This window comes from Cucumis sativus, chromosome 3, assembly GCF_000004075.3.
Source record: "Cucumis sativus cultivar 9930 chromosome 3, Cucumber_9930_V3, whole genome shotgun sequence".
Lineage (NCBI taxonomy): Eukaryota > Viridiplantae > Streptophyta > Magnoliopsida > Cucurbitales > Cucurbitaceae > Cucumis > Cucumis sativus.
Window position 1 is genome coordinate 23,363,032 of NC_026657.2, and position 13,522 is coordinate 23,376,553.

Here is a 13,522-nt window from a genome sequence, read left to right on the forward strand (position 1 = left end):
GACTGACATCTCATCACTGCACTTGTTTAGAGATGGAGACCAGAGACACATACATTTCACATATCAGTTGAAGAGTGCACAATTATGTTGCAAAATGTGGAAGTTTTGGTGGGATTACCGGTTGATGGCGAGCCTATTACTAGTCAGAGTCATGATGATTGGTTGCATCTTTGCCAAATGTTACTCAATGTGACTCCACCTCCCGAACAAATTAGGGATTCAAGATTGAGTTTAACATGGTTGGGGGCAAAGTTTCCTGGATTGGCTGACGATGCCGACGAAGAAACTATCATAAGATATGCACGAGCATATATCTTGCAGTTAATGGGTGGGAGCATGTTTGCAAATAACTCAACTCGTTATGTGCACCTAATGTTCCTACCATTCTTAGCTAATTTGCACCACACGAGACAATATTCTTGGGGTGGAGCCTGTTTGGCATGGTTGTATAGACAGTTATGCAAAGCATCCATATAAGAAATTTGTGAAATTGTTGGACCACTAATATTGTTATAAATATGGGCTTGAGAACGATTCCCAATAGTGGCTCCACAACTTCTACATGTCAATGCCCATCAATTACGTGATCGAGTTAATGGTTCAAGGTATGTTATTTCAATTTAATTTAGATTAAGAACAACTTTTTATATGGAATAGATTTAAAATCTAAAATATTACTTGAACAATACAGATAGAAAGATCAATTTTGTGTGACCAGGTCGGCTATACATGTAGTCTCTCAGTAAAAGTACATGTTTGATCTTCTTTAACCCGATCGATCAAGTACATCAAACTTGAATTTTAAGTTTTATATTATTTGTGCAATATTATTTTTTTCATACGATATGTTGTGTTTCAGATTATCCGGGACCCATACAAAGCTGTCATAGATAATTTATCACATTTCTGTACGAACGGTCAAGACATATGGCAGACGGTTAGTCCTCTCATATGTTTCTACATTGGTGAGTGGCATCAACCTGATAGAACACTTGGACAGTTCGGTATTCAACAAGGTGTTCTACGTGGCTGTAATACTGAACCACTTTTGCACGAGATAGACCTAAGGACTATTGATTGGTCAGAGAGTTGCTCATTTAGTGATGCGATGGCTAAATCGCATAAGGTTTATTGCTGAGGGACATCCAATTAGGAAATTTCATATGGATGTAACTCCAGAATACATCCATTGGTATAAAAACATCACTAGGCTGTGAGTCATCTGGTACACATTTAAATATTGTCTAATTATTTTAGTATAAATTTATTTTCAATGCTTTCTAATTCATTTTAATATTTAACAGAGATAGAACAATAGTAGATTTCAAGATGTTGCAGATGATCCACAATAGGTCCTAAATATATGCAACGAAAACGAGCAATACATGGAGAACATTCACTATATGTACGTTGTCCCTATTATACCTGCTCTAGTCCAAAGGAGATGTGCTCGAGAACAAGAGCCTGATCAAATGGAAGAAGTTGACCAACACGTGGAAGAAGTGCCTCCCGTGACACAGACACAGAGCGAGCATGGTTACATTAGTCCAATAATGATGATGTCAGCATTTGGAACGACATATTATGATTCAGGGTTCGGTCAATCATCAGACTTTGGAACAAGATATTAGAATTCAGAGGCAGGTCAATCATCATCAAACTTTGGACAAGGATACTATGATTTAGGAAGCGATCCATCATCTTCATACATGCATGGTCACGGGCGCAATCGTGGAAAACATAATGAACATTTGTACTACGAAGTGCCTGTAGCAGTACCCGAGCAACTAAATGAGCAACAATAACATGAGAGTCAGGAAGAAATACAACAACAAAGAGTTCAAAGTCGACAACGACAACTAACTAGAAATCGTCGACGTCCAGGTTGTGGAACACATTGATATTTTTTTTCATTGAATGAAAATTGCTAAATTATTGTATTAGACATTTTGTTCCATCTTTTAATTATTTTTCAATAAAAAGCACTTACTACAAATTTAGGTCATTCAATTAATATAAAACTAGTGAATTACAACAATAAATATACATAAATTAGAAAATTAAGTAAACATAAATTGAAAAGTTAAAGAAAAAAGTTTAACAAATTTTAATACATTTAAAAAAATTGGTTTTCATAAAAATTAATTAAAAAATTATTATTTTCAAATTAAATTAAATGACGTGAAAATAAAAAAAATGGAAAAAGAAATATAAAGGGCGAGTTACTATGAAAGAGAAAGAAAAAAAATTAAAAATTTGGTCATTGGTAATTAGTTTGAAAACATCCACATTTTGGTAATTAATTTGAGAAAATGTATTATTAATATAATTTTAGAAAATGCATTATTAATCAGTACCAATATATTTATAATATTTTAATTAACTTTGGCAACAAAACAAAAATTGGAACAACTAATGTTAATCAACAAAATATCTAGTACATTCATCTTTTTTTATTAAATAAAAATTATTAAATTATTGTATTAAACATTTTGTTTCATCTTTTAATCATTTTCAAATAAAAAACACTTACTACAAGTTTATGGTCTTCAATTAATACAACTCTAGCCGTTTACAACGATAAATATCCATAAATTAAAAAATTAACGTAAACATAAATTTAAAAGTTAAAGAAAAAGATTGAACAAAATTTCATCCGTTTAAAAATACAATAGATATACTTTTTCAACAAATTTAAATAACAATAAAACTGATTTTAAAACAAATAATTTTTTTCATTGGAGAGAAAATAAATTGATATTAAATTAAAAAATTAGAATTTAATTTGTTAACAAAATAAAATTTATTTATTATATAAAATAAAAGTTAATTACTTTGAATTATTCAATTATGTTAAAAAAAAAAAAAAAAAAGAAATAGGGTCTCTCATAGAAAAACTCACCCTATGAAAAAGAAAAAGAAAAATATTAAAACAACTACGTTTTAGTAATTACATTAAAAACAGCTACATTTACAACATTAATTTTAAAAATTACATTATTAATATAATATTTCTCACAAACCCCAAAAGATATTTAGTGAAATATCTTTATGAAAAGCTTCTCTTTTTTTGCAAGTATATATTCTCACACATAACCTATATATTCTCATTTGTCCCTAGAAGGGATATAGTACAACTCTTGAATGGACCTTCATTCAAAAGTTTTCTAAAGAATCACATTTTCAAGACTTCCAAGTTTTCATCACATATATCTTAGCTTCTTCAACTTACAGGATAATTCTTGCATGAGTACTCAACAAGATCATTACAATTTGGTCTGTCTCACGATAACAACTATGAAAATTTTATTTTATTTATATTGACTTGTGGATATCAAGTGAAAAAAAGACGAGACTTCACACTCCATACATAAGACATGTTGAATTATATACTATGAAGCAACGTTGTTTTGGATCTCTTTATCGATCAACTTTAAGTGTTTCAATATGAAATAAGATTTAATTTGTTGTCCATTAATTTATCATTTTATGAATAATAAGTTGACGAGCAATGTTTGCCAACAAATGTACCCATCGATAAGTAGTTTTTTTTTTTTATTATTGTTTATGGATCCTCAACTAATTGAAAAAGTGAAATTTCATTTTTAAATTTAGTTTCTATTTGAATTTTATATTTTAAAATCTAACCTTTTATTTTGAATAATGTTTAAGAGAAAACTGACTAGAATAATGACTAGAGTAAAATATATAGATGATGTGACCACTTTTAAGAAAAGAAAAGAACTCAAGAGACATTGTTTGGATCAATGCAAACAAATATTTTTTAATATTTCTCACATCTCTTCCTCTTCCTCTTCCTCTTCCTCTTCCTCTCCCTCTCCTCCCTCCTCCCTCCTCCATCTCCATGTATTCTAAGACTGAGATGGAGGAGAGGGGAGAGTAGATTTAGATAAAACGGCTATTTTTTTTTCCTTTTTCTTTGTTTTGAACTTAAGCTTTAAAAATGTGGATTTGTAGATAGTGGAGATTGATAATGGGCAAAGAGTTTTTTTCTTTTTTTGTGTGTGTGATTTTATAATGAAACTTAGTGTTAGGTTAGGATTTAGTTTAGTTTGGGGGCTCAAGTTCATTCATACATCCATGCACAACCACAACAAAAAAAAAAAGAAAAGCATTTCTTTAGAAGTTGTTAGAGAAGAGGAAGAAACAGAAGGGAAAGAGGTGGAATATATATATATATATATGTATGTATATATATATATATGTATATGTATTTGTTTTCTTCTTCTTAACATTATTCCATTTCAAAAATTGTCTATTGAGTTTCTTTTTCTTTTATTGATTTTGTTTTCTCAAACGAAACATTTTGCCTAATGAATAACATTCTTACATCATCAATATATTTTAATTTAAATTTAGTGTAGCCATTCCTAGCTAGTCAGTCAGAAGATTTGTAATCTCAACGACTAAAATTGAATATTATTAAAATCTAAAGGACAAAAGTGTTAAATTTTAAAACATAGGAATCAAATAAAAACTAAACTCAACATTTAGGGACAAATAAGAGTTTTTTTTTTTTTTTGTCACAGACATCAACTAAACAAAAATTACTACAAGAACTACTCTCTCTTAGTCAATTTATTTGAGATAAAACCTATCAAGGTGGCAGTCCAATCACCAAAATAATTCTAAGAAAAACTTATTATGAAAATTAATTTAGAAAGTATCTACAATACAACTAAGTGTCTAAACAAACAACCAATCCACACTAGAATAAAGTTTGTGATCAATCCTTTTCAAGTTTTAAGTGATAAACTTTATGGGATTCCTAAAGTAAAGATATATGGGAATTAGAAAGAGAATAAAAAAGATCAAGAATGAAGGGAACTAAAAAAAATAAACCCAATATAATGTTATCCAATAATCTCAAGTTATTATATTCCTCATCCAAAAAGACACCTTGCAAATCCATATATATATCCATGGCATATAACGCTCTAATCCTCTCTACAACATCCCCACCATATTAAGTAGCTTTATACAGTCTCAAAAGAAGTTTGTGTAGAAGAAGAGAAATTGATCGATGGAGGCAAACAAAAGAAAACTTAGAGGCTTCATGAGAGGGAAATTGATGCCTTTCTACAAGCAATATAATGGAAGCAAAACAAAGCAAACTGGTTTGGTTGGCTATGTCTTCCATAGGGAGTGCTATAGTAGTGTTTCTCAACATAACATTGGTTTATTGGTGCAGGATGACCCCGGTCGGGACACGACGGCCACTCGTGACTCATTAAGTCAGTTTGATCGTTCATATGGAATCATAGCTGACGAAGGTGTCGATGTAAAGGCAGCAAATTATATTTCCTCCACGTTAGCAAGATTCAAAAGCTTGAATGAGTTACCTCATCCAATAGAATTGTCGTCGATTCCATTGCCCCACCAATAGATTTGATGACCTTGTCGAGCACTTCTCTATTATTTATCTTGGACTTTACTAGTTGATTATTATTCTAAGTAAAGAACCGATGCTCATGTGGTTGGATATAGTGTTTCTCTCACGTATATAGAAGGTTTGAATCCCCACCTTTTATATATTTATAATGAAAAAAAACTTGAATGCATCTTCTCATATATTTCTTATCTCTCCATATACAAAAATAAACGTACCAAATATTTATAAAAAAAGTTGTCTTTGTGGTGGAGAGATGGAAAGCATTTGAGGATGCAACTAACCCTTTTATAATTATAATTTTATCACAAAACTATTTTATGATTGCATAAGCTGCAATTTAATTTAAATAAACATTCCATCATCAATAATTGACTCTTTAAAATATATGTTAAGTTGGAACTTTGACAGTTGAATTTTAAATGTTGTGTATTTTATCTAATAGATTATCTTGTTAACTATCAATTTTTTCTACACATATCTCGATCATTTTTTAAGTTATTGTACTCTCAAGAATCTTTGAACTTTAAATGTGTTTAATATGTGCAAAACCTTAAACTTTAAATTTGTCTGATAGGGAGCTTTCGGTTTGATATGTAAGCTTCTAAAACTCACTACTACAAATTTAGCCTTCTTTGATGTGCAAAACATGTCAAAAAATATCTACCTTGATAGTCTTTGTGCATCAAGTAGCCAGACATCAAGAAAGTTCGACCATCAGAAAACTAGTTTTCTTGATGGTATTGGCCATCAAGAAATGAGACTTTGATGTTTTTTGTCCGTCAAGAAAAGTGAATAGTCCATCAAGAATTTTTTGGATTTGAATCCGGGACTTCTTGTCCACAGGTATATACAGGTGTCAGTTGAGTTAAGCTCATGTTGTCACTATGAATCTTAAAAACCCAAAATTACAAACTTTCAATTCAACTCATTAAAGTTGAACACAATAACTAATTTGATTATGATAAAGTCACTTATTTCAATCTAATTATAATTACAACAGTTAACTTTTAAAAAAGTAATATTGTATTATTGATGAATATAAAGTAATAATTGGAAAAAAAAATAGTAAAGATTAATAATATTATTCTAAATATTGACTGGCGGTTCCTCTCTGGTATAATTTCCCTTAATCGAAATCGAAATTTACTTCATTGTGTAATCGTCGTTGAGTTTTCCCTCTCTCTTTTAGTATTTAGCGTCACATTTTTCACATCATGGGCTTGGGCCTCAGATACCCACCACCCACAACAACCCCATTCATTTAGGGCTAATTTAATTGTCAAATCACGGTCATTCACCATTTGGGCTTCACGAGTACAATCTTTCAAGTTAACTGGGTGACGACTTTTTACTTCGACTTGCAAAGTGGTCTCTAACCCTACGATGAATGCATCAATCAAGACGCTCTTTGTCATCTCTGGCAATGACGCAAAATAGTTCAAAAACTTCTTCAAACAATGGGCATAAGATTCGTCTTACTTAATCCATATGAAATGGACACCCAAACTACCTTCACTAGGGGCCTTGAAGTGTTCAAACATCCTCTTGAATTCTTCCCACGATGTAAGCTTCTTTTGACTGTTACTTCAGCAAAACCAATCAACCTCGTCTTGGCCAAGCTAATGATGGCTACCTTCATCTTCTCCTCGTCGGCCAACTCATTGATGTTGAAATAGTGTTATGCTCTATAGAGGCATCTGAGGCACAAGATTCTTCCCTATGTTTAGTGTGACTGCTCTTCTTCACTTCTTCTGTCAGATTCTTTATGCTCTTATGTAGACTGAGCATCATTTCCTTCGGTTCCAAAATCTCTCTCTCATTTTCAATCACTCCTCCAATGTTTTTGTGCCATAGCTTGTGTCTTCACAAGGATGTTTGTGGCTCTAATACCACTTTGTTAAGACTCTTCCTCTACACTCAGAAAATCCCAACAATAATACATAAACAGAGACGATACTCTGTGGATATATATATATCAACCAGAAAGTGTTCACAATGATTGTTCAAAACAAGAAATACAATAATAGCAAGGTAAGAAATATGAAAATGGTAGCAAAGAACTCCCAGTCGTTCGAGAAGCTGGCTCTCTCCTTAAAAGCTCTCATAGCAACTTTTCACAAAATAAAACCTACCTCACCCATCCCTAAAAATATTCCTTAAGTACCTTCATTTCCTTGGTGGAACCCCCCTTGCACTTGTTGCTATGAGAGACATTTGGTGGGTATGTATGATAGGAGGTCCAAAAAAAAAAAAAAACTCCTTTAATTTATTTATATTGGTCGAGCTGTCTTATTGGATATTCTCTTTTTTACCCTTGCACTTGTGGGTATGTATGATAGGAGGTCTAAGATATTATTAATAAAGATGCCCATTATTACGCTTAGTGTCCACCATATGCCACTCCTCTCTACCTCTCACTCCCTTGTCAAATGTCTTGAAGGTACTCACTCTTAGTGGCCATGTAATTTACATGTTGCTTGTCAAATTGCCTATAAATAGAGACATTTGGTGGATTTGTAATACATAAATTTGGAGAGAAATCCATGAAATTTGGAGAACGCGGGGAAATTTAATTTTTTTTAGTTTTTATCATTTCTTTATTTTATTTTATTTATATATTTGATTTTATTTATTTTAACATTATATTTCTCGATATCCATATTTCAGTTGTGTCTCATTTTTACAAGAGGTTATCAGCATATGTTTCAACTGTCTCCTTCATCGAAGGTAGGTTCTAAAGGTATATCGGTTTTTTTCTACTTGTTATAATTAATAAATGTTATTTTATATATTTTTTGTATACTAAATTTCTAATATAATCATAATATTTTATGATAGTGTTACCACGTCAAATCTTGCAAAACTAGAATTTAGGACTCTTCTTATTAAAGGTAACAATTATTTACCATGGGTTCTTGTTGCTGAAATGCATATCAACACCATGAATCTTGGAGATACAATTAATAAAGGAAATATAACGAACAATCAAGAAAAAATGAAAGCCATGATTTTCCTTCATCACCAAATTCATGAGGATTTGAAGTCATAATATTTAACAACAAAAGATCCTCATATGTTGTGGAGTAAGTTGAAAGAAATGTATGATAATTTAAAATTAGTTCATCTTCCTCAAGCTCATTATGATTGGATACATTTGAAGCTACAAGATTTTAAATCAACAAGTGATTGGTTATCTGCTATCCATGCAAGTATGGATACATTTGAAGCTACAAGATTTTAAATCAACAAGTGATTGGTTATCTGCTATCCATGCAAGTATAGATTGTTCCTGCAAAGAGACAATTTTTAATCCTCTTATAGAGATTATTTTCAACTACAAGGGGGGTTAGGATTGTGGTCCTACCCAAAGTCATTTCAGCCATGAAAGTCATCAAGCTTTCGACTAAGGCACTACTTGTTCTTTTGCAATTTATATTTATGAGTATGTGTGCACATGCAAAGTAATCATGAATGTGGCGTTATGAGCTCTAATTGAGTGATTATGTGGTGACTAAATAGGAGTATGTGTTAAAAGATGCATTCATATCCATGTGTTGCTAAATTGCAGAATATGATCGTTATCGTGCAAGTTTTCCTCTCATTTGTCCAAGTGTAAGCGAAGAGAGGTTTCCTAGTAAGTCTAAAGTCGAACACAGGAAATTTAAGATCCTACTTTATCTTATCATGTTGTTAAAGCTATGCGATATAATATAATACATTATGGTGTATGGACAATATATTTTCTATTCTAATATATTATTTACACTATAGTGCTTTTTGCGGTGCAAGATGACATGGTAAGATGAAAGGAAGAAAATAAGGAACTCATTATAGGCATGACATAGAAGGAATAGTTTAACTATCTAAACTTAATAAATTGCATTCAAAGATTCAAGATGATATAAAGCATACTTCAACTCTGAATTAAGGCCAAAAGCCTTTCGCACTCTACCATACTTGCTCACCTTTCGGGACTCAAGTATACAAAGTTGAGTTATGATTTTTATATGATCATGTTATAGGTATTCTAAGTTGTTTTTTCTCGACTAAGGCAGACAAGCTCTCGGTGCTTTCGCCACACAGATTGTCATTTCTGCAATGTATGTAAAGGACAAACTTAGCAATAAAAACACATTGTTGCAATCTTCTTGCCAAATGTGTAGTTAATTGTGTTCTCTCACTTGTCAAATGATTACGATCAAGATCATTGTTCTTCTTTCAAATAAACAATGCTCTTGACATTCACACTTAACTCAACAAAACTTAAAATACAAACATCATGATTCTCTAATCATCGAAATACATCTTATCATATCAAGCTAAACATAACAAAGAAAAGATGAAACAATAATACGAGTGAAATGAAATATAAAATCCAATGTATTAAATAACATAACTTTAGGCCTTTGGCCATCAAATACATAATACAGTACAATATAGAAAGAAAATGAAAGAAAGAAGAATGAACTACACCTCATAATATAATTTTTCATCCTCCTTGGCTTTAATTTTTGCCTATTGTTGAGGGAGAAATGGAGGGGACGAACTCTCTCTCTTTTGCTTCCGGCTCTCACTTAGAAACTTAGGGAAAGGGAGGTTGGATGATATTTGAGCTTGCTCTTCTATCAAAGTTGCGTACACTTGTTCTGAAGTGAGAGGTTTTATTTATAGGCGAGAGTTGATATTGACAAGAGGCCACGTGCCATTAATGTTCTGAAAACGTCATTACACATACTGTCCTCTTGTTCTTTCTTAGACTTTTGTGTTAACCAATTTGTTCTTCTAGTGCTTTAAACGCGTAGCTTGCTTCATTGTTAAACACCTTGGTTGAACGCGTCTTCTCGCTTAAACATTGTATCACCAAGCTTCGCTTCTTTTGCCAGAAAATCAGGCTCTTTTCTGTTATGTTATTCACAAGTTAGCCAAATCGCCTACTTTTTGTCTTAGTTTTACATAAAAGGCTACAATAACTTATATTTCTACAAGTTATTAGGTACCAAGAGTATCTTGGCTAGTGTTATAGACACCAAAGAGGCCGAGGTTTCTTTGTCATTTGAACCATTGGTAAAAGATTATCCTGATGTTTTACCAGAAGAGCTTCCAGGTTTGTTACCTCACAAAGAAATTGATTTTGCCATTGAGTAAGAGTCAGACATCGTTCCCATATCGAGAGCTTCGTACATAATGGCCCTAGCCAAACGAAAGAGCTGAAGGTTCAACTACAAAAATCGTTGGACAAAGCCAAAACGTCCCAAGTCTATCTTCCTTCCCCTCACAACCTTGCGTCTTCAATTTCGAGTCGAACTCAGTCAAGCATGCCTAGTTGCTTCTATCCAAGCTTTGTTTCTTCCTTCAAGCAAACCAAGCCGATTTAAGTACCTTTGGTGAGTTTGGTTGGGTTTTGGTGTGGGTTTTGGTTTTACTTATCAAGTATAACATTGGTGCTAAAATAATTTAATTTTGGATCTAATTTAGAGTTTTCCTTAGAAGGTTCAACTGGCTAGTTTTTTTAAATTTAATCTGTGAAATTTTTTCCATCAAGGTTAAATTGGTTTTAACCTCAATTTTTGATAAGTTAATTTGGGAGAATTTTTTGGGACAATAGCCAATTGTTAATTTTATTAAATAAGTTATTGAATTCCCCTTATTGTTTAGGAACTGTTTAATTAGAAAGTTTTGACTGTCAGATAAGGAATATTTGTTAGCTAATATCTTAGGCAAGAGATTCTACTACTAGACCTTCAATCTAAATCGATAATTTGCATGTATTACTGACTAAGCATTGATGGTAGCTAAAATGAATAGTTGTGTAGTTGTTGGGTGATGTTATATGATGATTATACATGTTTTATGGATTGCATGATTATGGACTCTTATGTTTGGTGTTTCATGCTATGTTTATGATCGTCACATGCTTTAAGCGATGGAGTCTGTAAAGTTTGGTTGTTAGGTTGTGTATCCCAATTGGACTGTGCTCATATAGGGTCATTTGCACGATTAGGGGCGTTCCAACAGGATCTCATTCACACGATTAGGAGTGTACCTATGAGTCATTCATATGATCAGGGGGTGTACCTATAGATCATTCGCACGATTAGGGATATTTCTACGAGAATACTCTAACTATTAGGGGTGTGTTCCTACTGTATCATTCACTTAGAGTGCTCCATCGGACACACAATAATATTATAACTTTATGGTACCTCATAACAGGAAGTTAATAGATTACCTAACGGGACAAGTAGTGGGTCCCTTACTAGGTATATTTTTATACTCACATTTTTTCTATGTTTCATATTTCAAGCATAGAAAGAGGATTTGAAAAGCTGGCGAGCGACAAGAAAGATGTTAAACATTTTATTTAATTTTTTTTTATCTTTTCATCTTTATTTTTTAAAAAATTTGTTAAAACCCACCTGTCATATTTTCATAGTATGTTTACTGATTTTACCAATTTATGTTTTACAACAAATATTTGAAATTATTTTAATAAAATTTAGTTTTTCTCTTTTAAAAAAAGTGTCAATTGTTATTTATTTTTTAGGTAATGACCTCAACTCAATATAAGAGTTTGGGTCGTTACAGTTTAATTACCACACACACATATAGAGAGAGTGATAGAACGTTATCAATGTCTATCAGAGATAGACCACAACATTATATGGTCTATCAATGATAGACAGTGATTGTGTTTTATCACATGCTCTATCATTTGGTCTCCATTTTCTTTGCACTCTTTATTTTTAATGCTTAATTATCATTAATTTTTTCAATGTACAAAAAATCAAATAATTATCAATCTGAATAAATTTCTCAAAAAATTTATATAGTTTTTAGTAAACACAATTTTTCCACCATTTCCTTCCGCTTCTTTTATATACCACTCTCTTTCTTCCTTTATTGCCATGGCTTCATCCTCATTTTTTCTTTTTTCCTTTGTAAATGTTAGGTTTTATGTCCTAAAACTAGTGATATTTTAATATTAACTTGTTCTATTATTCAATAAAGTTGTTATTAAGGTATTATTCATTAAATAGTTATTGAACAAGAAATTTACTTGTAAATTTTAGATCCAATAAAGTAAGGCTCCTTGCATATAGTTTGAATACTTGAACTTTATGTAGTGACATAAATGTGAATTAAGTTCGATCAGACGGTCTAAATGGTCTATTGTATAGCAATAAAGTTGAGTATCTTATTTTGGGAACACTATGGATGCAGCTCACTTTGTATCTCGTAAAGTGATTTGATCCTATAATCACTCATATAGAGACATGTGAGTGGGGGTGTTCTATGTAAAAGAGTTTGCACAATATCAGACTAAGAAATAGTCATTTTAATATTATAACATCACTTTCTGTTTAAAACTGACTATTTCAAATTTGATGAGTTAGGTAACTTGACCTTAATTCTAAGTTAGACTATATACTCCTATTAGTTCAAGATTATTTATAGATTTGCATAGGTGATGGTAGCTTAAACATTGTTGGTCCAATAGATCTCTCGTTTCAGGAGTAAGACTAAGTGGATAGTTGGAGACATAGAATATAAGAGGGAGTTCTCTCCTACCCACTTTTAGGAATAGTAGAAATGTTGTTCCCTTGAGTGATAACTATAGGTTTTGAACAAATGGCCTCACCCTCTGCTGGTCAAATAAAAATTTGATTTTATGGATGAATCATAAATCAATTGTTCATTAGAGGATAAACTAACACTTAACAAACAAAATATAATTTTGAAGGTAAAATGTAGAAGAAGAAAAGAAGAAAAAAGGAAAAAAAATGCAGAAAAAGGAAAGAAAAGAAAAATAAAAGACAAATAAGAAATATTTTAAAAACAATAGTCGACTTTATTGCATTTTAATTTTATTTTTATAAATATTTGATATTTTTTTATATTTATAAAAATTAGCAAAATAAATAACTACAATTATCTCGAGTCACGTTAAAGAAAATAATTTTTTAGAGGAAGTAGCAAAAAAGAGAAGAAGAAAACGTCGACAGCAGGGTTCGAACCTGCGCGGGCGAAGCCCAACAGATTTCAAGTCTGTCTCCTTAACCACTCGGACATATCGACTCTTGTGGAATGAAAAATACAAAACGTAAATAT

General features: G+C 31.7%; 1 long non-coding RNA gene and 1 other non-coding gene across 2 annotated transcripts; one reads left to right on the top strand and one right to left on the bottom strand.

Moving 5' to 3' along the window:
* The first annotated feature begins 4,947 nt into the window (after nucleotides 1–4,947).
* On the top strand, nucleotides 4,948–5,737 carry LOC116402533. Its single transcript, XR_004214966.1, has 2 exons — nucleotides 4,948–5,138; nucleotides 5,213–5,737. It is a non-coding gene; the product is annotated as an uncharacterized LOC116402533 (long non-coding RNA).
* Nucleotides 5,738–13,407: 7,670 nt separating this feature from the next.
* TRNAS-UGA lies at nucleotides 13,408–13,489 on the bottom strand. The gene has a single exon. It is a non-coding gene; the product is annotated as a tRNA-Ser (tRNA).
* Between the last annotated feature and the right edge of the window lie 33 nt (nucleotides 13,490–13,522).